This window comes from Lepus europaeus, chromosome Y (assembly GCF_033115175.1).
Source record: "Lepus europaeus isolate LE1 chromosome Y, mLepTim1.pri, whole genome shotgun sequence".
In the NCBI taxonomy this organism is placed as follows: Eukaryota; Metazoa; Chordata; class Mammalia; order Lagomorpha; family Leporidae; genus Lepus; species Lepus europaeus.
The window spans coordinates 19,723,778-19,751,607 of NC_084851.1; the positions used below are offsets into that span (position 1 = coordinate 19,723,778).

A 27,830-nucleotide genomic window follows, 5' to 3' on the forward strand; every position below is an offset into this window, starting at 1 on the left:
TCAGCTCACCGCATTACCAGCGCTGGTGTGTTGAGTCTGCCGCTGGTGTCCCGAACTTGGGCTCCCACGCTCTCCACGCAGGTCCACTGTGAATCACTAGTTCTGGAAGAGTTTCCGCTGCTGTTTCTTCCCCTACTCTTCCTTGACCCTGCAGTATCTCCACTTATATTAAACTGTCTCTCCCCCGGAATAATTGTGTGCTCCCTGCCTATTCCGCCATCTTGCCGCTCCCAAATATCTTACCTTTATTGAAACAGAACACAGTACTAGATTTTACATAGTTAATATCTGAGGATTGTTAATATGTGTATAGTTGATTCATGTTTCTGTAGTCCAGCAGTGTTATTATAATGCAAATATTGCAGTTGTGATGGTATCATGATGAACACATTGGGTTTGGTAACTCTTTAATTGTACCATTGTACATATTGCATTGTCAAACTGAAAAAATATGTCAGGAATTATGTTTAGGCAAACAGATCATGTGATTTTCTAAATATCTCCTGTCCTGCAGTATAAGTTAATTTTTCAACAAATAGAGACTTCAAAATAATACAGAACTTGCATGGAAGTATTTTCCTGTGTCTTATTTTAAAAGGGGCATATTCATTGGAAAATACAGCATAAGCAATAAAGCAATATTTACTTGCTGAAAAAAATTATTTGAATTCTTCCTAAGACTTTCATGGTCATCTAGAGTCAGGCAGCTAAAAGACCCAATGTAGTCCACCCCACTGCAAAAAAAAAAAAAGTCCAGAACACACTTTAATCAAACTATGAAACACAAAAGAAAAGGAGAGAATCCCAAATATAGTAATGGAAAGTGACATGCTTTTCATGTTTAATATAAAGGAAAAGAAGCAAGTTTGTCAATAGAAACCATAGAGACCATAAGAGATTGGGGTGATATATTCAATATTTGAAAAGAAAAAAAATGAACCATGAATATTATATCCAGGAAAGCTATCCTTTATAAATGGAGGCAAAATAAACTATTTTGTAGACATACAATAACAGAATTCTACACCACTAGATGAGGCTTATAAGAAAATCTGAAGGGGGTCCTATATTAGAAGTAAACGATAGAGACACATAACACTACCAAATTCACCAACAGTGCTGATACCAACAGCAACCAATTGGCTTAATGACAATTGGTAGTTCTTATCAAAACATACTAAATTTGAGTGTAAATGGATTCAATTCTCTAGTCAAATACGTACTGGTTGGCTTAGTGGATTAAAATTAAAAATACCCAACTATATACTGACTACATGAAACTAACTTCACAAGTAAAGAAACAGATAGATGAAAAGTGAAAGCCTGGAAGTCAATATACCAGGCAAATGGAAACCAAAAGTGAGTGAGAATAGCAATACCCATATTAAATTAAAATAGCATATTAAATCAAAATAACATATCAAACAAGAAACTTATATTGTCACAAATTATAGAAAGAGACTAAGAAGCACATTTTATACTGATAAAAAGGTTTAAGTCCCAAGAGGTTATAGCAATCATTGACATCTATTCACCTAGCACAACACCATGAAGGGACATATAATAACTATCATTAGAACTAAAGGGAACAATGGACTCCAATACAGTAATAGTGGGCAACTTCAATGCCATACTGTTATCAATGGATAGATAAACCAAACAGAAATTCAATAAAGATATTGAAAAAGATTAACCATACTGAGCAAATGGATCAGTTACAGATGTAGTTACAGAAGTAACTGGATATGGTTTTATCTGACAGCTGCAGAATACACATCTTTTCATCAGTACAGGGAGGATTTTTTTTACTATCAATTCACATTTTAAGACTCAAATCAAGTCTTACTAAAATTTAAAAGAGTGAAATAATTCCATGTAGCTTCTCAGACCACAGAGGAATACAACTAGAAATCAATAAGAACAATAGAATATTTACAAATTAAGCAGCATGCTACTGAATGGCCAGAGTCCCTGAATGAATTTAAAAAGATATAAAATGCTCTTGAAAAAAAACACAATGAAAACGAATCATATCAAATCCTGTGGGATACCGCCAAGGCAATACTAAGAGGAAAGTTTGTAACAATAAGTACTTATATTAAAGAGTTAGAAAGATTTCAAATAAATGACTGAAGCATGTATCCCTAGAACTTAGTAAAACAAGAAAAAGCCTACACAGAAATGAGGTGAGATGTAATAAAAGTCAAAATATAAGTAAAATTGAAACTAGAAAAAAAACTATAAAAGAACAACAAAACCAAAAGCAGTTTTTAAAGAAGATAATATATAAACTTTAGATAGATTAAAAAATAGAGAAAAATCATAAAATTACAGGTATAGAAGGAGATATTATAGCTGATACCACAGAAGTAGAAAGAATCATAAAATTACTATGAATAATCGCATTGTAACAAATTTTAAAATCTCAAATAAAGGGATATATTCCTAGTTATATATATTATAGCAATGACAAGTTGGTTTTTTTAAAGCTTTTTCTTTAATTAATTAATTATTTTTTTTTAATTTTTTGACAGGAAGAGTGGACAGTGAGAGAGAGAGAAAGGTCTTCCTTTTCCATTGGTTCACCCTCCAATGGCCGCCACGGCTGCTGCACTGCACTGATTTGAAGCCAGGAGCCAGGTTCCTCTCCTGGTCTCCCATGCGAGTGCAGGGCCCAAGCACTTGGACCATCCTCCACTGCTTTCCCGGGCCACAGCAGAGAGCTGGCCTGGAAGAGGGGCAACCGGGACAGAATCCGGTGCACCAACTGAGACTTAGAACCCGGTATGCCGGCGCCACAGGTGGAGGATTAGCCTAGTTAGCCACAGCACCGGCCTTTTTAAAGCTTTTTAATTTTATTTTTTGGAAGGTAGAATGACAAAGTGAGGGAGAGACAACAAAGGGATCATTAATCTATTGGTTCATTCCCCAAAGGACCTCAATTGTCAGAGCTGAGATCAGCAAAAGCCATTAGCCTGGGAATCCATCTGAGTCTCCTACATGGATGGTAGGGGCCCAGCTATTCGGTCCATCATTCTCTGCCTTTTCAAGTACATAAGCAGGGGGCTGTGTTGGAAGCAGAACAATGGTGACCTGAACAGGCACTCTAATATGAAGTGTCAGCATCACAAGCAGTAGCTTAATCTGCTGTGCCACATGCTGGCCCTCATAGTTGGGTTTTAACCTGGGGGTAACATCATCATGTCTAAACTTTTGTAAATATAAAAGAATATCTGGCCAGCTCCGTGTCTCACTAGGCTAATCCTCCACCTTGCAGTGCTGGCACACTGGGTTCTAGTCCCGGTCAGGGCTCCGGATTCTGTTCTGGTTGCCCCTCTTCCAGTCCAGCTCTCTGCTGTGGCCCTGGAGTGCAATGGAGGATGGCCCAAGTGCTTGGGCCCTGCACCCCCCATGGGAGACAAGGGGGAAGCACCTGGCTCCTGCCTTCAGATCAGCGTGGTGCACCGGCCACAGCGCGCTGGCTGCGGTGGCCATTGGAGGGTGAACCAACAGCAAAGGCAGACCTTTCTCTCAGTCTTTCTCTCTCACTTTCCACTCTGCCTGTCAAAGAAAAAAAATAACAATTTCTGAAAGTCTTAAAAAGATTTCAGAATGTAAGGTTGCAAGGAACACAGTTCAAAGATTACTACAATAATATTGGGATACATAGTATTAACCTGAACTTAGGTAAAGACATGGGAGAGAGCAGAATCAACAAAAAAAGACTAGGAATGACACTCACACTGAAGAAAGGTACCCTGGGAATTATATTAACTCCTTGGCTGAGCATTACCTTATATGCATTTTTTATTCAATTTAAATATAAAGGCTATTTCTGAGAAAGCATTATGACAGTGCTTGATGTGCACTGCTAAGCAGTACATGCAGATATTCTTAAATTATAGCATATGTAAGAATGTCTTATATTCTTGCACCAGTCTTATGTTTACAATGAATTCCAAGTTGTTCATTTAGCAATATTGAAGTTTTAGAATAAGGCCACTCAAAATCCTCTCAGGTTATTTCAGGTGACTGAGTGATTATTCTAGTCAATTATTATTGTAATTAAAATTATTCTAGTTGTAACTTTAAAAATACTTGCATTTTTGTATTATATTCTTAAATGTACAGAAGTACTAATTATTTTTATGAGGAAAGCCACAAGTACTTGTTAATAGAACCAATTTCTTGTGTTTTAATCACACTTTCACACTAAATCTCTTTGCAAGACAAAGTTTTTTTCATTTTCCTTTTATATTTTAAACATGTATTTTTGATGTTTTGAAAAAGACTACTTGTTTATTTCCAACTACTTGAAAAGCAGAGAAAGACAAAGAAAAGAAATAGAGAGATAAATCTTCTTGCTACTGTCATACTCCCTAAATTTCAAGAACTGTCAGGGCTGGAAAAATCACAGCCAGGAGCAAGGACCATGAGCTAGAGAGTCTATCTGTGACTCACGTGTCACGTGGGTAAGCAGAAACCCAAATGATCCACCATCTACTGCTTTTCAGGGTGTGCTGGCAGAAAGTCGGATTGGATGCCGGGTTGCCAGGACATATGTCAGCACTCAAATACTATTGTGGGTATCTCAAGTGATGGCTTAGTTCACTGTACCACACTCACCCCTACCTTACTCTCTTGCAATATATCACTTTGACTTTATAATGTGTTTGTTTAGGGAAGTCAGTTGGCCATCCTTTATAAGATCCATAATATGTTATGAAAGTCATAGAATTCTGTTGTTGGAATTAAAGTGAATTTAACAAAGCCATACTGCTTAATAATAATAATTTCATGGAATGTCCTGCAATGAACTTAAATATTTTACAAATAATAGTTTTCAGTACCAATAAATCTTGTTTTTATTGAAAATATCTTTAGGGGTGGGCATTTGTCTTAGTGACTAAGACTTGGTATAATTGTACCCCATATTAGAACACCTGGGTTCAAATCCTGGGTCCACTTCTGTTTTCTGTTTCCTGAATGATAGATTGTGGTTCAAGTACTGGAATCCCTGCCACTGCTGTGGGGGACTCAGATTGAGCTCTTGGCTTCTGGCTTTGGCCTAGTTCATAACTGGATGTTGCAGGCATTTGGGTAGTGCACCAGAAGGTGGGCGATATATCTTGGTCTCTCTATCTCTGCCTTGCGAATCGAAAATGAATTTTAAAAATATTAAACTTGGTTTATTTCTATAAAACACTATCTGTAACTTAGAAAGCTTAATGTAAATTTGATTATATGTTGAGTTAGCATGAGTGGCATGATTTTTTTGTTCCTTAATATTATTCACTCTCTTTCTAATTTAATCCCCATTGCCCTTTAAGTTACATAGAAACTATCACTAGGAAAAAATCACTTTACAAATTGCATTACAAACACATTCTATGTAAAGAGAGTATTTTACCCATTTTAATTTTTGACTTTACCCTACCCATTTTAAATTCTATTTCACGTTTTTAATGTTTTGTTTTATTTAAACATTTTAATTTTTGTCTGTTCTTCACTGAATCCTTACTCAAAAACAAGTCCTGGACCCTAAGTTCTGGACACTGAAGTGAGAACCTTAAGTTATTTCTCTCCACATGAATTCCCCACAATGTATACAGTATATAAAATGAAACAGAGATATTAAAAATAAACTATGGGAAACAATCAATTTTTTAAAAAATATTTTATTTCCCTCCAATGGCTGCTGCGGCTTGCACACCACGCTGATCCGAAGCCAGGAGCCAGGTGCTTCTCCTGATCTCTCGTGCGGGTTCAGGGCCCAAGGACTTGGGTCATCCTCCACTGCCTTCCCTGGCCATAGCAGAGAGCTGGCCTGGAAGAGGGGCAACCGGGAAAGAATCCGGTGCCCCAACAGGGACTAGAACCCGGTATGCCGGCGCTGCTAGGTGGAGAATTAGCCTGTTAAGCCACGGCGCTGGCTCAACAATCAATTTTGTTCAATCACTTACATCTGTCAATAACATGTTCCATAGAGGGGATTATGATTAACTTGGACACCGACTGAGGTTTAGGCTTTGCTTCTGCTGCTCTGAAAGGCGGCCTGGGTGCTTCTCCCTCTCAGGGGAGGAGGGCCTGTGGGAACTGGGTGCCAGTGTTCCTGGTCACAGGAGGGCGGCCTCGGCCACTGTTCCTGAGCAGTGGAGCTGCTGCCCTCAGACTTCCTCACTCTCGCTGGCAGCCTTGTCCTTGTCGGGAAGAGGTACCTGGGCTGTGGTTTTATCCCATTCCCCATCTCTCACTCGGCGGAGGAGCTCAAGAGACACTCGCCCCCTTCAATGGGGAGGTAAGACCTCCTTCATGGCTGATCCTTCTAGTAGCTTTTCCCAGCATAGGAAACTTGAGGCAAGCCCAGGAGAGGAGCAAGCCCTGGCCTCAACGTCCCAGCACACAGCCTTCCTGTTCCCACAGTCTTAACTCACAGTGACTGTAGCCAAGCAAAGAGGTTAAACGGAAGTGCACGCGCACCTGCAGAAGGCAGTCACTGCGCACGCGCACGGAAGACCAGCAGCCACCAATAATCAGTGCCTATGTTGGGTCTTCACTTCTGAGTGATGGCCTTCCCTGCTTTCAAAATGGGTGGGTCCTGGTGACAGCTGGCAACATTTCAAGAAGCAAAGATTCAGATCTGGAACTTCAGTAGGCTGAAGACCTTGTCCCTAGTAAGTTTCCCTAAATTCTCTGTGCCTCTCTTTATCCCTGAGGTACACATCCCTCTGTTCTAGACAGTTTCTTTGGGAATTTAACAGCTGCAGCAAAACTATGCTTTCATGACTTTAGAAACCGGCCATACATGTTGCCAATTGTGATTTTAGAAACAGAAATCAGTGCATGTTTGTGTTATTTGAATTTTGATTATTTTTATAGGAGCAACCAAAGAAAAACTACAGTTTTATGTTATAGATCATGTAAAACATAATAAACATAGATATTTAGGAATATAGAATAAATTTTAAAACTCTTCAAAACAGTATTTTAAATATCACTTATTTGTATTCAGCCACTTTTTCAAAAAATGTTTGTCTCTTTTTTGTATTTTGATGATACTCTGATTTATAAATAATTGTTAATATTTCTGACTAGTTTTTGTGCTCTGCAATTGTACAGACTGCATTTCTGAGAGAAGATCTGTCTTGTACAGTATCCTATGTAATAAAGGGAATGGGTTTTATTTAATTAGCATTTTATTGAGCACAACTATTATGATTGCAGTATTGATAATATATTATGGAGGAAAATAAAAGAAAAAACCTGCTAGCATATATATGTATTTTATATATGGAAAGGAAAATTTTTGTTTGGCTTTTATAGTACTTTCTGATTTTAAATCTATTTTCTTTTTTTTTTTTTTTTTTTTTTAGCCCTCTTGGTACCGCGGTCAGCAGTCCTCACCCCTACCCCAAACATCTGGGTGAAGAGCTTCATGGTCCGGAACCTCTCTGAGCTCTGCACCCACTCCACCTCCTCACACACCCTGTGCTCCAGCAGCTCCTGGACCACCCTGGAAGAATATTCTCGGAAGTGGGGCAGCCCCTGCAGCTGGCTCGGCGCTGTGACAGGGCAGGGCAGGGCAGGGCGTGGAGCACGCTCTGTGGAAAGACAGGAGGCGGCCCTCGCTGCCTTCCAAGCCGGCTGCTTCCGCCAGCGTCTCCAGGGACTCCAAGAGAGCGGTGTTGTGGTGAGGGAGGGGCGTGGGCCGCTGGCAGGCATACATGGGCACCCTCCCCAGCCTTGGGGGCTCTTCCTCCGGCTCAGCCACCTCCAGGCAGTGCCTGGGCTCCACGGGGACGGGCTGCCCTGTGGCCATGCTCTCTAACCAACCATTGTCCAGCAGAGCCGGGCCGGGGCAGCCTGGGGGCACAGCCGCTGCCCTGCACTCCCGCCAGCCCTTCGCCTCCTCGGCTGAAGCCTGCTCCATCACCACGTGGGTCACCTCCAAGCTGCAGGCATCCAGGACCCGGAAACCTTTCAACAGCACCAGGCGTGTGAGGAAGGCCCGGCGACTGCGACCCATGCGCGGCTCCACCAGATTAATGACGACATCGGGGAAACCCAGGGAGGCCGGTGCGCAGGCGGCGGCTGTACTGCTGGGTTATGCTCCCCACGCTTGGCGCCGCTTCAGGAGCATCCAGGCCACGGAAGAAGCCGGGCAGAAGCCAGAAGGAAGCCGGGCGGAAGAAGGGGCACGCACCTCTATTTTCTTTCTGATCTAGAAAACAAAGTGGATGATCTAATTACTGAATAAAAAATAAAAGGAATTTTTACCAAAGTCTCAATGCAGAAATGAATAAGCTGGCCAGCACCGAGGCTCAACAAGCTAATCCTCCGCCTAGCGGCGCCGGCACACCAGGTTCTAGTCCCGGTTGGGGTGCCAGATTCTATCCCGGTTGTTCCTCTTCCAGGCCAGCTCTCAGCTGTGGCCTGGGAGTGCAGTGGAGAATGGCCCAAGTCGTTGGGCCCTGCACCCTATGGGAGACCAGGAGAAGCACCTGGTTCATGGCTTCAGATCAGTGCGATGAGCCGGCTGTGGCAGCCATTGGAGGGTGAACCAACAGCAAAGGAAGTCCTTTCTCTCTGTCTCTCTCTCTCACTGTCCACTCTGCCTGTCAAAAAGAAAAAAAAAGAAAAGAAAACAAAAGAAAGAAATGAATAAGCTTAGTATGGTAACAGAGGGTATAAATTATAGTAAGAATCTATTGGCTTCTCAAATGTTGCAATTTCAGTCCAGAAAATAGTTTGATTCAAAACCTGAAGTACATTATAAAGCTGGAAACAGAATGTTTTGGCAGCTCCTCCGTTCTTTCTCATGTCAGAAAATTAAGTTAAGTTTTGATCTGGAATACCATTAAATTTTGAGAAAATTTCTAATATGAGACATCAAGATAAGAAAAATCAGTTAGGGAAAATGTTTAAAAAACTGTCCAGCAAGAGTGGTAGGAGGTAGAAAAGAGACATTTCATTGCAAAATTTGATATTGAAGACCTACAAATTAGATAAATGTAGTTTGAAAATGTTTCCTGTCATCATTTAGAAAATAGCAAGCCTATTGAGAATAAACACAAATGATAGGAAATTTCTTGGAAAACATTAAAGATGAAGTGAAGCAGATAAATTAAGATTTGTTTAAATATTTTTTCAAGTGCTTTATAGGTCTCCGTGAAGAAATGGAGTTTAAATGTTTTTAGGGCAATTTTGGATGTTGCCATTCTGGGTAAAAAGACACTACATTTTCTTGCCCAAAATACACCTTTTTGAAAGACCAATCTGCTTTGATAATTCATTAGAAATTCATTAGAGTTCTCTCAAAGAATAGAAAAAACACTAAAGTTTCATAATGCAATATTTAATCATAATGGTAGAAATAATGTTATAACTAACTTCTATTCAGATAAATGGCTATCAAAAAGTATGCTAGAATATCATTTTATATACTAAAATATGTACACATAAAGAGGTATTCACAAAAATTGCAATTCAAATATGAAATTAATAAATTAGTAATTTTTATACATTGTAATATAAATTCTTGTATTTTGAGTTATTCTTAAAGATTGATGTTTTATGACTATAAAGGCACACAGTATTTCTGCTTTATTTTTATTGAGACACTATGTAAGACACTGACATTTCTTAAGTTTATTTGGGGAGAACATTAAATTCAGCTAAGATTTTCATTAAAAATTTTAATAATTTTTTTTAAAAATGAAGTCACATTTAATAACCACATCAGACCTGCATATGAGCTTAACAAATGAATAATTACAAAGTAACAAAGAAGAGCATATTTTGCTTCTCATTATAATTCCCAGTATTTTCTCCCCGTCATAACTATAATTCACTTCTTCAGTCCCTTCTGCTCACTCTGCTGTGGCATGACACGACTCTGTTTTCATGAGACTGAGCTGGCTCATTCTCATTTCTAGCATAGTTCCTCCTGTCAGCTATGTCATCCCACTACAAGATGGAAACCAGCATGAGAGGGATGGTGGCCTAAACTAATATCTAAAGACAGATCAGAACCCATGGCCTCCTGAGCCCACAACCTCTGTAAGTACTGCTGAGCATGAGAATATCTTATTGTTAAAACTGTCTCTGGCTGGCACCATGGCTTAACAGGCTAATCCTCTGCCTTGCGGCGCTGGCACACCAGGTTCTAGTCCTACTTGGGGTGCCGGATTCTATCCCGGTTGCCCTTCTTCCAGGCCAGCTCTCTGCTATGGCCCAGGAAGGCAGTGGAGGATGGCCCAAGTGCTTGGGCCCTGCACCCGCATGGGAGACCAGGAGAAGCACCTGGATCCTGGCTTCAGATCAGCGCAATGCGCCGGCCGCAGCGGCCATTGGAGGGTGAACCAACGGCAAAAAGGAAGACCTTTCTCTCTGTCTCTCTCTCTCACTATCCACTCTGCCTGTCAAAAAATAAATAAATAAAAAAATAAAAAAACTGTCTTTGACCAAGTTAGCTGAATGGTGACTTTCACTTGAAATATGGATGCCTGGACACCAGAGTTCTAAGTTATATTATGTTCTATCACTAAGGAAATGATGTCACCTTACTCTCTTACTTAAATCCTCTCCTCTAATAGGAAAACTCAAAATCATCCTCCTTTGATTTCCCAGGCACATTAGCAGAGAGGTGGATTGTAAATGGAGCAGCTAGGACTTGAATTGGTGCCCTTAATGGATGCTGGCACTGCAGATCAGGGCTGTAACCCACTGTGCAACAGCGCTGGCCCCTAGTGGTTACTTTTGACTTTTCTATTTTTCATGTTTCCATCAAAATGGTTATGTTACTTTACACAAAAGCAAAATATTAAAAAAATAACATTCTAGCACTATCTATATTATAGATAAGCATGCAGCTAAAATTTCTTTTTAAATTATGTATAAAATGCAAAGCCTAAACCACATCCACATGAATATTTCATTCATAAATTAATTTAATTTAAAATTTTAAACTATAGTCTGAATACCTCTGTTCTTTCTCATGCTAACAGTCCCTACTTAATAATTAACTCATATAGACTCATTTCATTTACTCTACAGTTGGATTTATTTTAATTGCAGTATTGTAAGGATGTAGCAAGTTAATATGCAGGTAGCAAGTAGGCAATCACTTTGGAAATCTTCAAAGTGTACTCTGATAAAATGAAAGCCCATTAACCATATGAACAAAATATTATTGGCTAAGAATCTGGTCTTCAATATCAGATATACCTATATTCAAATTCCAGTTTTCTTAATAACATCTTGAGTGCTTCCAAGCAATATAATGACACTTTGTAATCTTTATCATCTTCAGCAGAAATTGGGATAATGGAAACATATAGTGCTAGTGAAAATTCAATGAGATAAGTAATATTTGCCAGTCACAGTGCCTGAAACAAATTCATAACTTATTCATTGAAGATTTTCAGGTGTAATCCATTTGAGATTACTTCTGAACTTAATACAGCAGAACGGGAGGTCCAAGATGGCTAAATAGAGATAAGATGTGCTGATTTTGACCACAGGAAGATAACAGGAAGAAGGTGTAGTAACTGCATTTCCAGGACAGAGTTTAAGAGAAGTTTGCAGTGGAAATCCTATGGAAAGTAGGAAGACTTTGTAGAGCAGGGACAGTACAAATACATAGCAGTGGGTGGGGATACCATGTGGGACTCCCACAGCTGGATCTGGAGGAGACACCATCTTCCTGGAGCTAGGTGAGCTCTATCTGTGACATCTGTGTCACCTGTGATATTACCTGAGGGAGAACCATGTGGACAGCTTTGACTTTGAGTCAAGCCTGGTAGGACAGTAAGGGACAGTTTTCCCACCGTACCCTTTGACAGAAGAGCACACTGATTTCTCTCTATTCCCCCACAAAGGTGCAGGTGACTAGCAGGAAGAAAGTGCCATCTTAATAAGGCAAGTAAAGGCTTCTGCAGCTCACATGTGCATGACTAGGGCTATTTATCTATTTATTTATTTTTGTTTAAGGAATACAACTTCATGTATTTAATATATAAGGAGTTGGGAATATGATGCTTCTTCTCCCCCTCCCTCTCTCCCATCCAAACTCCTGCCTTTCTTCATACTCCCTCTTTTTTACCCATAATTATATATATATATATATTTATAATTATACATATATAATTCTAATTATATATATATTTAACTTTTATTTAATGAATATAAATTTCCAAAGTACAGCTTATGGACTACAATGCTCCCCCATAACTTCCCTCCCACCCACAACCCTCCCCTTTCCCACTCCCTCTCCCCTTTCATTCACATCAAGATTCATTTTCAATTCTCTTTATATAAAGAAGATCAGTTTAGCATATATTAAGTAAAGATTTCAACAGTTTGCACCCACATAGAAACACAAAGTGAAACATACGGTTTGAGTACTAGTTATAGCATTAAATCACAATGTACAGCACATTAGGGTAGAGATCCTACATGAGAAGTAAGTGCACAGTGACTCCTGTTGTTGACTTAACAAATTGACACTCTTGTTTATGGCATCAGTAATCCCCCTAGGCTCTGATCACAAGTTGCCAAGGCTATGGAAGCCTTTTGAGTTCACCAACTCTGATCATATTTAGACAAGGTCATAGTCAAAGTGGAAGTTCTCTCCTCCCTTCAGAGAAAGGTACCTCCTTCTTTGATGACCTGTTCTTCCCACTGGGATCTCACTCATAGAGATCTTTCATGTAGGTCATTTTTTTTTTTTGCCAGAGTGTCTTGGCTTTCCATGCCTGAAATACTCTCATGGGCTTTTCAGCTGGATCCACATGCCTTAAGGGCTGATTCTGAGGCCAGAGTACTGTTTAGGACATCTGCTATTCTATGGGCCTGCTGTGTATCTTGCTTCCCATGTTGGATAGTTCTCTCCCTTTATTAGTATTTACAGCTACTAGTCTTGCTTATGTGATCCTTTTGTCCTATCAATAGTCCTATCATTATGATCAATTGTGAGCAGAAATTGATCACTTGGACTAGCGAGATGGCATTGGTACATGCCACCTTGATGGGGTTGAATTGGAATCCCCTGGTATGTTTCTAATTCTACCATTTGTGGCAAGTCAGCTTGAGCATGTCCCAAATTGCACATCTCTTCCCTCTCTTATTCCCATTCTTATATTTAACAGCAATCACTTTTCAGTTAAGTTTCAACACTTAATAATAACTGTGTATTGATTACAGTATTCAACCAAAAGTATTAAGTAGAACAAACAAAAAAAAAATACTAAGAGAGAATAACATATTAAGTTGTTCATCAACAGTCAGGGCAAGGGCTGATCAAGTCACCGTTTCTCATAGTGTTCATTTCACTTTAACGGGTTTCCTTTTTGGTGCTCGGTTAGTTGTTACTGATCAGGGAGAACAAATGATATTTGTCCCTTTGGGATGGGCTTATTTCACTCAGCATAATGTTTTCCAATTCCTAACAGGGATCCATAATTATTTTTAATTATTTATTTATTTGAAAGTTAGAGTTATACAGAGAGAGAAGCAAAGGTAGAGAGATAGAGAGAGGTCTTCATCCTCAGATTCACTCTCCAATTGACCACAACAACCTGAGCTGCACCAGTCATTTCACACTTAGCCCCTGGAAACCTGCAATATATTCTGGGCTTATGATTGGCATCCTTAGATTCCACAAATAAGTGGCATTTATTTTTTCTGTGTTATGTTAAACAGCATAAGGTCCACTTTCATACTTTGGGATTCATGTAGTGACAAAACATCAGAATTTCTTTTTTAAGGTTGAATTTGATTCCACCTTGTGTACGTGTCTTATTCTCTCTTTTCATCTGTTGACACATGATGTGGTTATTTCTATATCTTGTACTTGTGAATAATGCTTACATGAACATGCATGTGCAGGTATATCCTAAAGATAGTGATTTTATTTCTTTTCTATACACATCCATTAGTGGGACCTTTGTCCTTCATTCCATTTTTAGAGGTACCTCCATCGTGTTTTCCATAGTGGATGTATCAATTTACATTCCTACAATTCATGTGTTTCCTTTTCTCTTGTTCAAAACTTATCTTTTTTTTTACTTTTTGATAATATCCATTTTTACATATGTGAGGTGATAACCACTGTAGTCTTGATGAGCAATTCTGAGTGCCACCTTTTACAAAGATGTATCTGTTTATTTGAAAGGCAGAGTTATACAGAGAGAGAAGGAGAGGCAGAGAGAGAGAGAGAGAGAGAGAGAGAGAGAGAGAGAGAGAGAGAGAGAGAGATACTTTCCATTTTTCCATCTGCTGGTTCACTCTCCAGATGGCCACAACAGCCAGAGCTGCGCTGATCTGAAGCGAGGAACAAGGAGCTTTTTCCAGGTCTCCCTCATGGGTGCAGGAGACCAAGAACTTGGGCCACACTTTACTGCTCTCCAAAGCCATAGTTGACAGCTGGATTGGAAAGTAGAGCACAAAAGTTGCAACTTTACTTGCTACAACAGATCACTGATCCTTCCATTCTTATTTTTTACAGAAATCAATTTTCAATTAATATTTATACTCATAAGATTCAACATACACCAAGTGGAGTGTTCACTGACTAGTATGAAGAAAGAAAGGAGTAAAGAACAAAAACAAACAAGAAAAGCAGTATTCCCCAATAATCAAGGCATGGGCTGTTCAACATCTCATGCCTCAAAGTGTCAATTTCACTCCTATAGATTACATTTTAAGTACTCTATTAGTTACCATAGATCAGAAAGACCATATGGTATTTGTCGTTTTGTGACTGGCTTATTTTATTAATATAATGGTTTCCAGTTGAATCCACTGTTGCAAATGACAAGATTTTATTGTTTTTTTTAACACTGTGTAGTATATGTGTATATACTACACATGTATATCTGTCATTATTTCTTTATCCATCTTTGAGGTGATGGAAATCTGAATTGATTCCATATCTTAGCTATTTTACATTTAGCTGAAGTGGACATAAGTGTACAGATAATTCTTTCATATGATCATTTCATTTCCTTTGGATAAATTCCCAGGAGTGGGTTGGCTAGGTGATGTGGTAGGTCTATATTCAGCTTTCTGAGCTATCTGCATACTGTTTTCCAAAGTCGCTGTACAAGTTTGTATTCCCATCAACAATGGATTAAAGAACTTTTCTCCCCCCATTCTTGCCAGCATTTGTTGTTCCTTAATTTGTATATGATAGTCATTCTTTTTTATTTTTATTTTTATTTATTTGACAGGTAGAGTTATAGACAGAGAGACAGAGATAAAGGTCTTCCTTCCATTGGTTCACTCACCAAATGGCTGCTACGCCCAGGAGCCAGGTGCTCCCTCATGGTCTCCCATGCGGGTGCAGGGCCCAAGCACTTGGGCCATCCTCCACTACCTTCCTGGGTACAGCAGAGAGCTGGACTGGAAGAGGAGCTAGTGGGACTAGAACCTAGTGCCCATATGGGATGCTGGCACCACAGGCAGAGGATTAGCCAAGTGAGCCACAGTACCGGCCCCTAAATGATAGTCATTCTAACAAGAGTGAGGTGAAACTACGTTTGATTTTGATTTGCATTTCCCCGATGGCTAGCAATCCTGAACATTTTTTCATGTGTCTATCTGCCATTTGAATTTCCTCTCTTGAAACAAAAAAATTCTTTAGTTCCTTTACCCATTTCTTCATTGGATTGTTTGTTTCCTTGTTGTTAAGTTTCTTGAGCTCTTTATAGATTCTGGAAGTTAATCCTTTGTCAGTTGTTTTGTTTGCAAATATTTCCTCCCATGCTGTTGGTCACCTCTTCCCTTTGTTGAGTGTTTCATTTGTAGTGAGAAACTTCTCAGTTGGATGTAACCCAATTGTTAATCTTGGCTCTGATTGCCTGTGCTTCTGGGGGTGCTTTTCTAAGAAGCCTTTCCCTATGCCAACACCTTGTGGCATTACCCAATATTCCCTAGTATTTTGATGGTATTACTTTGTAGATTTAGGTCTCTGATCCATTTTGAGTGGATTTTTGTGTAAGGTGTGAGGCAGGAGACTTGTTTCATACTTCTGCATATGGGAATCCAGGTTTCCCAGCACCATTTTTTGAAGAGACTATCTTGGAACCGGGAGTTGTTTTTTGATTCTTTGTCTAGGATAAAGTGGTTGTAGATATGTGGATTTATTTCTGGGGTTTCTGCTCTGCTCTTTTGTTCTACATGTCTGTTTGTGCCATTACCAGGCTGTTTTGATTATACCTGCCCTGTAGTATGTCTTGAGGTCTGGTGTTGTGATATCTTCCACTTCATTTTTTGTTGTATAAAATTGATTTAGCTATTTGGGGTCTCTTGTACTACTATATAAATTTATCATCATTTTTTCTAGATCTGAGAAGAATGTTATTGGAAATTTTGTTGGGATCACATTGAATCTACAAATTTCTTTCAGTAGTTTGGACATCTTGAAGATGTTGATGCTTCCAATCTATGAACATGGAAGATATTTCCACTTTTTATGTCTTCTTCTATTTTATTTTTTAGTTTTGTAATTTTTATCACAGAGGTCATTGGGATCCTTGGTTAAATTTATTCCAAGGTGCTTGATTGCCTTTTTAGCTATCATGAATGGGACTGATCTTTGAAGTTCTTTCTCATCTATGACATTGTCTGTGTATACAAAGGTTCTTCATTTTTTTGTCTGTTGATTTTATATCCTGCTACATTATCAAACTTGCTTATTCATGGGGTCTTTTGGGTTCATTATATATATATATATATATATATATATATATATATATATATATATATATATATATATATATATATAAAATCATGCCATCAGCAAATAGGGATAGTTTGAATTCTTCCTTCCCAATTTGTATCCCTTTGATTTCTTTTACCTCCCTGATGGCTCTGGTTAAAACTTTCAGGACTATATTAAATAGAAATTATGAGAATGGGCATCTTTGATTCTGAATGTTAATGGGAATGCTTCCAATTATTTCCCATTCAGTAAAAAGTTGGCTGTTGGTTTGTCTTAGATTGCTTAGATTATATTGAGGAATGCTCCTTTTATACCCAATGTGCTTAAAATTTTCATCACAAAAGGGTGTTAGATTTTGTCACATGCTTTCTATGCATCTACTGAGATAATCATATGGTTTTTGGTCCTCTGCTTGTTAATGGGGTTAATCATGTTTATTGATTTTCAGATGTTAATCATCTCTGCATAGAGTAAATCCCACTTGGTCTGGGTGAAGGATATTTCTGATGTGTTGTTAGATTTGATCAGGTAGTATTTTGCTGAGTATTTTTGTGTCTACATTCATCGAGGATATTAGTCTATAGTTCTCTTTCTCTGTCTTATCTTTTTCTGGCTTAGGAATTAAGTTGATGCAGGCTTCACAGAAGGATTTTGGGAGGATTACCTCCCTTTCAATTGCTTTGAATAGCTTGATAAGAATGGGAGTTGGTTCTCCTTTAGATGTTTGGTAGAATTCTGACTTGAAGCCTTCAGGACCTGGGCTTCTCTTTGTTGGAATGGCCTTTATTACTGATTTGATCTCTGTTTTGATAAATAGTCTGTTTAGATGATTTATGTCTTCATGGCTCAATTTAGGTAGGTTGTATGTGCCAGGAATATATCCATTTCTCCTAGGTTTCCTATTCTATTAGCATACAGCTCTTTGTAGTATTTCCTGATACATCTTTTTATTTGTATTGTTATTTATTTTTTCATCTCTGATTTTATTGATTTGCATCTTCTTCATTTTTATTTTTTGTTAGCTGTGCCAATGATGTGTCAACTTTATTTTTTCAAAAAAAAGCCCTTCATTTCATTTATATTTTGTATGGTATTTTGGCTTCAATTGTATTTCTTCCTTAATTTTAATTATTTCCTTCCTCCTTCTAATTTGAGGTTTGGCTTGTTGTTTTTCTTTTTTCTAGGTCCTTGCGATGCATTGACACCTCATCTATTTTGTTACTTTCCCATTTCTTGATGTAGGCACATATCACTATAAAGCTCCCTCTCAACACTATTTCTGTTGTATTTCATACATTTTAATATGAGGTATTGTCATCTTGAATAATTGCAGAAATTTTTTAAATTTCTCTTTTTATTTCTTTTATAACCCACTGTTCATTTAGGAGCATTTTAATCATTTTTCGTGTGTTTGCATATGTTCTTGACATTCTTGAGGTTTTTTTTCAAGATCAATCCATTGTGATCAGTGAAGGTTCATGGTATGATTTTGATTTATTTGAATTTGCTGAGACTTGTTTTATGGCCTAGTATATGGTCTATCCTAAATAAAGTTCTGTGCACTGCGGAGAAGACTGTATATTCTGCAACTCTTGGGTGAAAAGCTCTATAGTTATCAGTTAGGTTCATTTGATCTATGATGTCAATTAGCTCTGTTGTTTCTTTGTTAATTTTCATTCTAGTTGATCTACCTGCTGATGAAAGTGGGATGCTGAAGTGCCTGTTACTATTGTATTGCAGTCTATATTTTCCTTTAAATCCATTAGTAGATTTTTTTTTTAAATAGCCAGGCACCATGTAATAGGGTGTATATACATTAATTATAATCACATTATCCTGTTGTATTGATGCATTAATCATTGCATAGTATACTTCTTTGTCTCTTTTAATAGTTTTTGTGTTAAAGTCTATTTTGTCTGATATTAGGATGGCTTTACCTACGTTTTTTTCTGTTCACATGGAATATCTTTTTTCCATCTATTCAATTTCAGTCTATGTGTATCTTTCTGAGTTGTGTTTCTTTTAAGCGGCAAATAGATGGGTCTTGTTTTTAATCTATTTAGTCAGTCAGTATCTTTTTTTTTGGACAGGCAGAGTGGACAGAGAGAGAAAGAGACAGAGAGAAAGTCTTCCTTTACCGTTGGTTCACCCTCCAATGGCTGCTGCTGCCAGCGTGCTACAGCCAGCACACCATGCTGATCCAAAGTCAGGAGCCAGGTGCTTCTCCCGGTTTCCCATGCAGGTACAGGGCCCAAGGACTTGGGCCATCCTCCACTGTACTCCTTTGCCACAGTAGAGAGCTGGGTCAGTCAGTATCTTTTAACTGAAGACTTGAGATCATTTACATTCAAGGTAACTTTTTTTTTAACTTTTATTTAATGAATATAAATTTCCAAGGTACAGCTTATGGGTTACAATGGCTCCCCCCCTCCCGTAACCTCCCTCCCGCCCGCAACCCTCCCCTCTCCCGCTCCCTCTTCCCTTCCATTCATGTAAGGATTCATTTTCAATTCTCTTTGTATACAGAAGATCAGCTTAGTATATATTAGGTAAAGTTTTCAACATTTTGCCCATATAGCAATACAAAGTGAAAAAACTACCATTGGATTACTAATTATAGCATCAAATAGCAATGTACAGCACATTAAAGACAGAGAACCCACATGATTTTTTCTCAGATTAATTAACTTTGTATGCCATTACCTCTTCAACACCAGGTTGTTATTATTATTTTTTTTCATTTCCAATTCTCTTTATATACAGAAGATCACTTCAGTATATCATTAGCAAAGAGCTCATCAGTTTGTGCCCACACAGAAATGCAAAGTATAAGGATAAAGTATTACATTGTATATCTAGAGTCAGGACCTAAGCTGATCAGGTCAATGTTTCTTATAGTGTCCATTTGATTTCAGCAGGTTTCCCCTTTGGTGCTCAGTTAGTTGTCGCCGATCAGGGAAAACAAATGAAATCTGTCTCTTTGGGACTGGCTTAATTCACTCAGCATGATGTTTTCCAGATCCCTCCATCTTGTTTCAAATGACTGGGTTTCATTGTTCCTTACTGCTGTATAGTATTCTATGGAGTACATGTCCCATAATTTCTTTATCCAGTCTACTGTTGATGGGCATTTGGGTTGGTTCCAGGTCTTAGCTATTGTGAATTGAGCTGCAATAAACATTAATGTGCAGATGGCTTTTTTATTAGCCAAATTAATTTCCTTTGGGTAAATTCCAAGGAGTGGGATGGCTGGGTTGTATGGTAGGGTTATGTTCAGGTTTCTGAGGAATCTCCAGACTGACTTCCATAGTGGCTTAACCAGTTTGCATTCCCACCAGCAGTGGGTTAGTGTCCCTTTTTCCCCACATCCTCTCCAGCATCTGTTGTTGGTAGATTTCTGGATGTGAGCCATTCTCACCGGGGTGAGGTGAAACCTCATTGTGGTTTTGATTTGCATTTCTCTGATTGCTAGTGATCTTGAACATTTTTTCATGTGTCTGTTGGCCATTTGGATTTCTTCTTTTGAAAAGAGTCTATTGAGGTCCTTGGCCCATCTCTTCAGTGGGTTGTTTCTTCTGCTGTTGTGGATTTTCTTGATTTCTTTGTAGATTCTGGTTATCAACCCTTTATCTGTAGTATAGTTTGCAAATATTTTTTCCCATTCTGTCGGTTGCCTCTTCACTTTCCTGACTGTTTCTTTCGAAGTACAGAAACTTCTCAATTTGATGCAATCCCAATAGTTAATTTTGGCTTTGACTGCCTGTGCTCCTGGGGTCTTTTCCAAAAAGTCTTTGCCTGTACCTATATCTTGCAGGGTTTCTCCAATGCTCTCTAATAATTTGATGGTTTCAGGCCGTAGATTTAAGTCTTTAATCCACGTTGAGTGAATTTTTGTGTAAGGTGAAAGGTATGGGTCTTGCTTCAAGCTTCTGCACATGGAAATCCAGTTTTCCCAGCACCATTTATTGAATAGACTGTCCTTATTCCAGGGATTAGTTTTGGATCTTTGATCAAATATAAGTTGGCTGTAGATGTTTGGATTGATTTCTGGTGTTTCTATTCTGTTCCATTGGTCTATCCATCTGTTTCTGTACCAGTACCATGCTGTTTTGATAACAACTGCCCTGTAGTATGCCCTGAAATCTGGGATTGTGATGCCTCCGGCTTTGTTTTTGTTGTACAAGATAGCTTTGGCTATTCGAGGTCTTTTGTGTCTCCAAATGAATTTCAGTATCATTTTTTCCAGATCTGAGAAGAAGGTCTTCGGTATCTTGATTGGTATTGCATTGAATCTGTAAATTGCTTTTGGGAGAATAGACATTTTGATGATATTGATTTTCCAATCCATGAGCATGGAAGATTTCTCCATTTTTTGGTATCCTCTTCTATTTCTTTCTTTAAGGTTATGTAGTTTTCATCATAGAGTTCTTTAACGTCCTTGGTTAAGTTTATTCCAAGGTATTTGATTTTTTTTGTGGCTATTGTGAATGGGATTGATTTTAGAAGTTCTTCCTCAGCCGTGGCATTGCCTGTGTATACAAAGGCTGTCGATTTTTGTGGATTGATTTTATATCCTGCTACTTTGCCGAACTCTTCGATGAGTTCCAATAGTCTCTTAGTAGAGTTCTTTGGGTCCCCTAAATAAAGAATCATATCATCTGCAAAGAGGGATAGTTTGACTTCTTCCTTCCCGATTTGTATCCCTTTAATTTCTTTTTCTTGCCTAATAGCTCTAGCTAAAACTTCCAGAACTATATTGAATAGCAGTGGTGAGAGTGGGCATCCCTGTCTGGTACCAGATCTCAGCGGAAATGCTTCCAACTTTTCCCCATTCAATAGGATGTTGGCCGTGGGTTTTTCATATATTGCTTTGATTGTATTGAGGAATGTTCCTTCCATACCCAGTTTGCTTAGAGTTTTCATCATGAAAGGGTGTTGTATTTTATCAAATGCTTTCTCTGCGTCTATTGAGAGAATCAAAAGATTCATTTTATTTATTTGGAAGACAGAGTTACAGAGAGAGGTAGATATATAGAAAAAGACAGAGAGAGGTCTTCCTTCTGCAGGTTCACCCCCAGTTAACTGCAACAGCCAGATGAGGTTATCTGAAGCCAGGAGCCAGGAGTTTCTTCCAGGTCTCCCATGCAGGTGCAAGGGCCCAAGGACTTGGGCCAGCTACTGCTTTCCCAGGCTATCGCAGAGATCTGGATCAGAAGTAGAGCAGCTGGGGCATGAATTTGCTCCTATATGGGATGCTGGTGCTGCAGGCTGGAGCTTTAACCTGCTGTACCACACCACCGGCCTCTCAAGGTAACTATTAATAAGTAACAACTTGACAGCGCCATTTTTCATCAATGTTGCTATCAATCACTTTGGGTTTCTTTTGTACTTTTAGTGGGGGATTATCTGTCTTCACATTCTGTCATGATGGTGGGTTTCACTCTGTATTTCTGTGTGTGGCAAATCCTTTAGCATCTTTTTAAAAGCTGGATGTGTGGTGACACATTCTTTTAATTTGCGTTTATTATGGAAAGTCTTTATTTCATTGTCATTCATAAATGGATGCTTTGCAAGGTACAATGTCCCTGGTTGACAGTTTTTTCCCTTAAGACTTGGGTTATGTTTCATCATTCTTTTCTAGCCTACAGGGTTCTGATTAGAAGTTTGTGTGAGTCTAATTGGAAATCCTCTGAAAATAATCTGGCATTTCTCTAGTACACATTTTAGGATATTTTGTTTATGCTTTATTGTGAAGAGTTTGACAATAATGTGTCAAGGTGAAAATTTTTCTGGACATGTCCGTCAGGAGTTCTGTATGCTTCCTGTTCTTCAATGTCCCTTTCTCCAAATTAGGGGAGTTTTCTGTAATTATTTCACTAAGTAGGCCTTCTACTCCATTCTTTCTTTCCACACCTTCAGGAACTCCTAATATTTATATTTTTGATTGTTTGATAGTATCCCATAAATCTCCATCACTGTTTTTTAAGTTTTCTAATTTCTTTCTTTTTTTTTTAGATCTGACTGAATGATTTCCAAACATTTGTCTTCTAGCTCAGATATTCTTTATTTTTCCTCTCCAAGTCTGTTGTGAATGGTTTCTGCTGTATTTTTATTTCTCTATTGAATTCATTTCTAATATTTCATTTTGATTTCTTTTTAAAATCTCAATTTCATGGGATTTTTTTTCTTTTATGTCACATATCATTTTCTTTAGTTCATGGATTTGCTTTTGGTTGCTTTTTAGTAATTATATGATTAAGTTTTTGAATTTCCTTTCCATCATATCATCAATATCTTCATCTTCACATTCTAATATTTAAATATTATTGTGTTCCTTTAAGTGGTCATGGTGTCTCCTTATTCTTTTTTTTTAAATTTCTGCATTTATTTCTAGGCTCTAGTGGAGTTAAATGTTGTTTTTTTTTTTCTCCTATGGCTTTTATCTTTGAGCTATGCCTATGTGGTTTAGTGGATTGTCTGTACTTTCAGTGAATACCAAGAGCTGTGTGGTGAGTGTGGCTAGGGACCTCTGGTCAGTGCTCCAGGGAGGGATGAGTAGCCAGGGTAACAACCAAGTTGGACTTGGTAGTTCTCTTATTAAAATAAGTGGGAGGAGAGTAGTCACATTTGTTGGTGTGATCACCCTCTCACCTCCTCTCCTCCAAGCTGAGCAATGCCCAGGTGTTAGTCCCCAGTGTCTTCAGCACTCATCTGTGCTGCTGTATGAACCATAGGGATGATCTGCATAGTCCTCTCTGTGAGACAATTGCTGCAACAGTGAGCTGCCCTGGCAACCAAGGAGTTCTGGGCTGTGGCTTTATATCCAGAGCTTGCCCAGAACTATGGCTAAACCTTGCCTGCTCTCATCCAGTCACAGTGTTTTCACAGCCTCAGCACCCAGTGCTCCCATGATCAAGGATTCCAAGTGGGTCCACTCTACTCTGCCAGCTTGCCCTGTCCATGGAGTGACTGAGGAGTTCCTGGAGCCACTGCCTGTGTGTTCTACCCTTGCAGATGCAGCCTCTCAGCTATACAGTCAGTGGGGAACATGAATTTTCCCTCTGGTAAAATCCCTGGATCATATGCATGTAAAATATCTGCTGGCCACAGATACACTATGTCATAATTTTTTTTCTGGGTATGTAGAAGAGTCCCCACAGATAGCACTTCTTTTTGGTTGGGTTTGATTCTCATTCTGGCCTATTGAAGGTTGGGTGTGGAGAACCTGTTGGGTTGGTTGATAGTATCCCATACATCTTCAACTCTGTTTTTAAGTTTTCTAATTTCTTCCTCTTTTTTACTATGCCTGTAAAATTTCCAGAGATTTGTATTCTAACACAGATATTCTTTCTTCTGCCTCACCAACTCTGTTGTTTAGGTTCTCACTGAATTTTTATATTTCATCTATTGAATTCTTAATTTCCAGTATTTCATTTTGATTTCTTCCTAAAATCTCAGTTTAATGGGAAATTTTTTCATTCATGACAGATATGGTTTTATTTAGCTTGTGGGTTTACTTTTGATTAGTTTTGAGTAATCCTATGTTTACTTTTTTGAATTCAATTTCTGGCATTTCTTCAATCTCTTCATCTTCACATTTTAATGTTTTTGTATTTTAATGTTGTACTACTTTGCAGAGGTCATAGTGTAGTCCTTTTTCTTTTTTCTTGATTTTTGAAGTTATTTTAAAAATGTTTTTTACACTCTGATGGCTTTTTATCTTTAAACTATGCCTCTGTGTTATACATTCTGTAAATACCAAGAGGTGTGTGGTAGGTATAACCAGGGATTTCTACCCAGTGCTTCAGGATGTAACTGGGATAACACCCAAGTTGGGCATGGTAGCTTTCCTTTGGTTAACAGGATGGAGAAGAATAATCATCTCTGTTGTTGTGACCACTTCTCCAGGCTGAGGAATGCACAGTGTTAGCTCCTGGTGTGTACAGCATTCATTGTTCCAATTTTTAGTATATGTGCAGCCAAAGTGAGCACATATACAATGCTCATACACACTGCTGTATGAAGTGTACATATAGTATGTCCAGCCCCTCATGTGAGCACTGTTCCATCTGCTGTGAGCTGCTCTATGCAACCAATCAGCATAGAACCCAGCTACACCCTATCTCCTCTCACAGGATCACAATATTTTTTCAGTATCAGCACTCAGGACTCTCAGGGTCAAGCTGTGCAGATGGAGCTACTATACCCTGCTACCCCATCCTGACTACATGAGAATTGAGGTGCTCTCAGAGCCCTTGTCTCTGTGTGTTCCAGCCTGCTGGATTGAGTCTTGTCCTCCCAACCAGATTCTATGCCAGTGAGATATGTGGATCTTTCTCTCTGGTAAGATATCTGGGTCACTGGCATGCACAATACCTGCCAGCCACAGCTCTGCTCACTTCACAATTGTGCTGGACACTTAGGAGAGTCCTGCAGGCTACACTTCCCTTTGTAGGGTTGGTTCCCCTTCCTCTTGTTGCCATGTGAGTGAAGTTGGTGCAGTGGAGACCAGTGTGTCAGTTGCTCCTGCACTCCTGTGGGTGACCTTGCTGACTGGGGAGGGTGACTTCAAGAATTGCTGGGTGTGCATACACAGTCTGTGGCAGCCAATATGTCCTGAAGTTCAAAAGTGGTGCTAGACCTCCCACATCTGACTGCAGATCACTGTTGCAGGAGGGAGGAGGGTAGATACAGAGGCACTCTGCCTTTTTTCCTTTCCTCTTGCACTCTGGGTGGGATGTGGCCCTGCTGTTCTGAGGAATCCTGGCTAAACTCAAAAAGGCACAGTTCACAAAGCTTTCCCTCTCACAATATCAACAATGGTGCAGGCCCTGGAGTATTGTCTCACCTGGTTTGCCAGGGTGGGTAGGTGGGGTAATTAAGGATTTTATCACAGGGATAAATCTGCAGTCCCCAATGATTTTAAGTCTGGCCTGCAGGGTTGGCATGGGTTGGAGCATCAACTTAGTCCCATGAAGCACTCCTCTCCCCTCATTCCATCATGGACACTGAGACACAAACTGCAATAGTGAAGCACTGACAGCTGGTTCTGAGAACACCTTGGCTTTCTGCATGGATGTTCACACTCACATGGATGATACACACAGTGAGTAGAATTCTTGTTCCCTGTGACAGTGGGAGACCTGTGTTCTATGACTGGATAATCTGTGACTTCATGATAGGGCATGATGTGTAGCTACATCTCTGAGCAATCTTTGTGTCTGGATTAAGAAACTCAGAACTCCCTGTGTGCTTGGGGTGTGTCATTGAATAGGGACCTCTGCTCACACTGAGGACTGCACAGATCCTTTGGTTCATATACATGCATGGAAGAGGTTTGTAACAACTGTGGTTTCATCTTGGTCATCAATCACATAAGCAGAGTGAAGGTGAGGCTATCATACCAGCTGAGGAGATCATGCCACCTCCTGCTGATGGCAGAGGAATTCTATCAAACCCAACTTGCATTCTCACCCCATGTTCAAGCACTGATCACTGATCACCCAGCTCCCATGCAGCACCTGCCTCTGTATATCCACTGAATAAGCAGATACTCCACAGACACAGATGCATATTTCAATGACAGATGCCACCAGAGGGAAAAAAAGTGCTCCCACAAATGCCTAAAAATAAACATAGAAATACAAGATATGTCAGCAAATAAAGCAATACGACCCTAAGATTCATTGCTAGAACCTGAAGATGAAGGAAATGATGAAATACATGAAAAGAAATAAAAAGAATGATTATAAGATTATTCAAAATCATAGAAAAGCAAATATATGACTTAAAGACATCCATGCATGATATGGTGAAAATTTTTCTGGGAGACAGAGATATAAAAGAGAAATCAAATTGAAATTTCAGAAATGAATAATTCAATAGATGCAATAAAAATACATAGATATCATTAACAGTAGACTTGTTGAGACAGAACAAGCAATAAGGAATATCTGAGCTAGAAGACAAATATTTGGAAGTATCTCAGACCAAGAGAAAAAAGAAGAAAAAATAGAAAAACTGAAAATAATGTTCACAATTTAGGTGATACTATCAATTGACCTAACGTATGTGCCTTAGGAGTTTCTGAAGATGTGGAAAGAGAATAGATTTCTAAGGTCTATTTAATTAATTAATAACAGAAATCTTTCTTAATTTGCACAAAGCTAGGGACACACAAATACGGAAAGCACATAGAAATCTGAATAGACAAAAATCAGAAAAGATTTTAACCATGACACATCATAGTGAAATGTTTAAAAGTAAAATATTGGGGCCAGGACTGGCGTCACTTGGTTAATCCTCTGCCTGTGTTGCCGGCATCCCATATGGGTGCTGGGTTCTAGTCCCAGTTGCTCTTCTTCCAGTCCAGCTCTCTGCTGTGGCCCAGGAAGGCAGTGGAGCATGGCCCAAGTGCTTGGGACTCTGTACCCACATGGGAGACCAGGTGGAAGCACCTGGCTCCTGGCTTCGGTTCAGCGCACCACTGGCCTTGGCAGCCATTTGGGGGGTGAACCAATAGGAGGAAGACCTTTTTCTCTGTCTCTCTCTCACAGTCTTACTCTAACTGTCAAATAAATTAAGAAAAAAGAAAAAGAAAAAATAAGTAAAACCTAAAGATTCTAAATTATGTGTGAGAAAAATGCCACATTACCTTCAATTTATCCAATTCCACTGAGGCTAATTTCTCATCAAAAACTCTACAACATATGACTCAATGGAAAGATATAGCCTACGTCCTAAAAGAAAAAAAATAAAAACTGTCAGCCTAGCATGGTATACTCAGAAAACCTCTAATTTATAAATGAAGATGAAATAGATGTCACAAAGTAAACTGAAATTGAAAGAATCTGCCACCACTCCTCCAGGATTACAAATGATATTTACAGGCATGCTACACACAGAAACAGAGAAAGATAATAAGAGAAAGAACCTGAACTCAGAATTGTCCTAGAAAAAGTAAAAGGTAATTCCAAAGCAAACAATAAGAAAAATTATGGAAAATGCCAGGTCAAGTCATTATGTATAAACGAAAGCCTAAATTTAAATGGTCTAAATATTCCAATTAAAAGATGCAGACAGGATGAGTGGACAAAAAAGCAAAACT

At 38.9% G+C, this 27,830-nt stretch overlaps 1 pseudogene; it reads right to left on the reverse strand.

The window, feature by feature from the left end:
- Positions 1-208: 208 nt before the first annotated feature.
- LOC133754137 (DNA-directed DNA/RNA polymerase mu-like) lies at positions 209-8,140 on the reverse strand (annotated as a pseudogene).
- Positions 8,141-27,830: the final 19,690 nt, after the last annotated feature.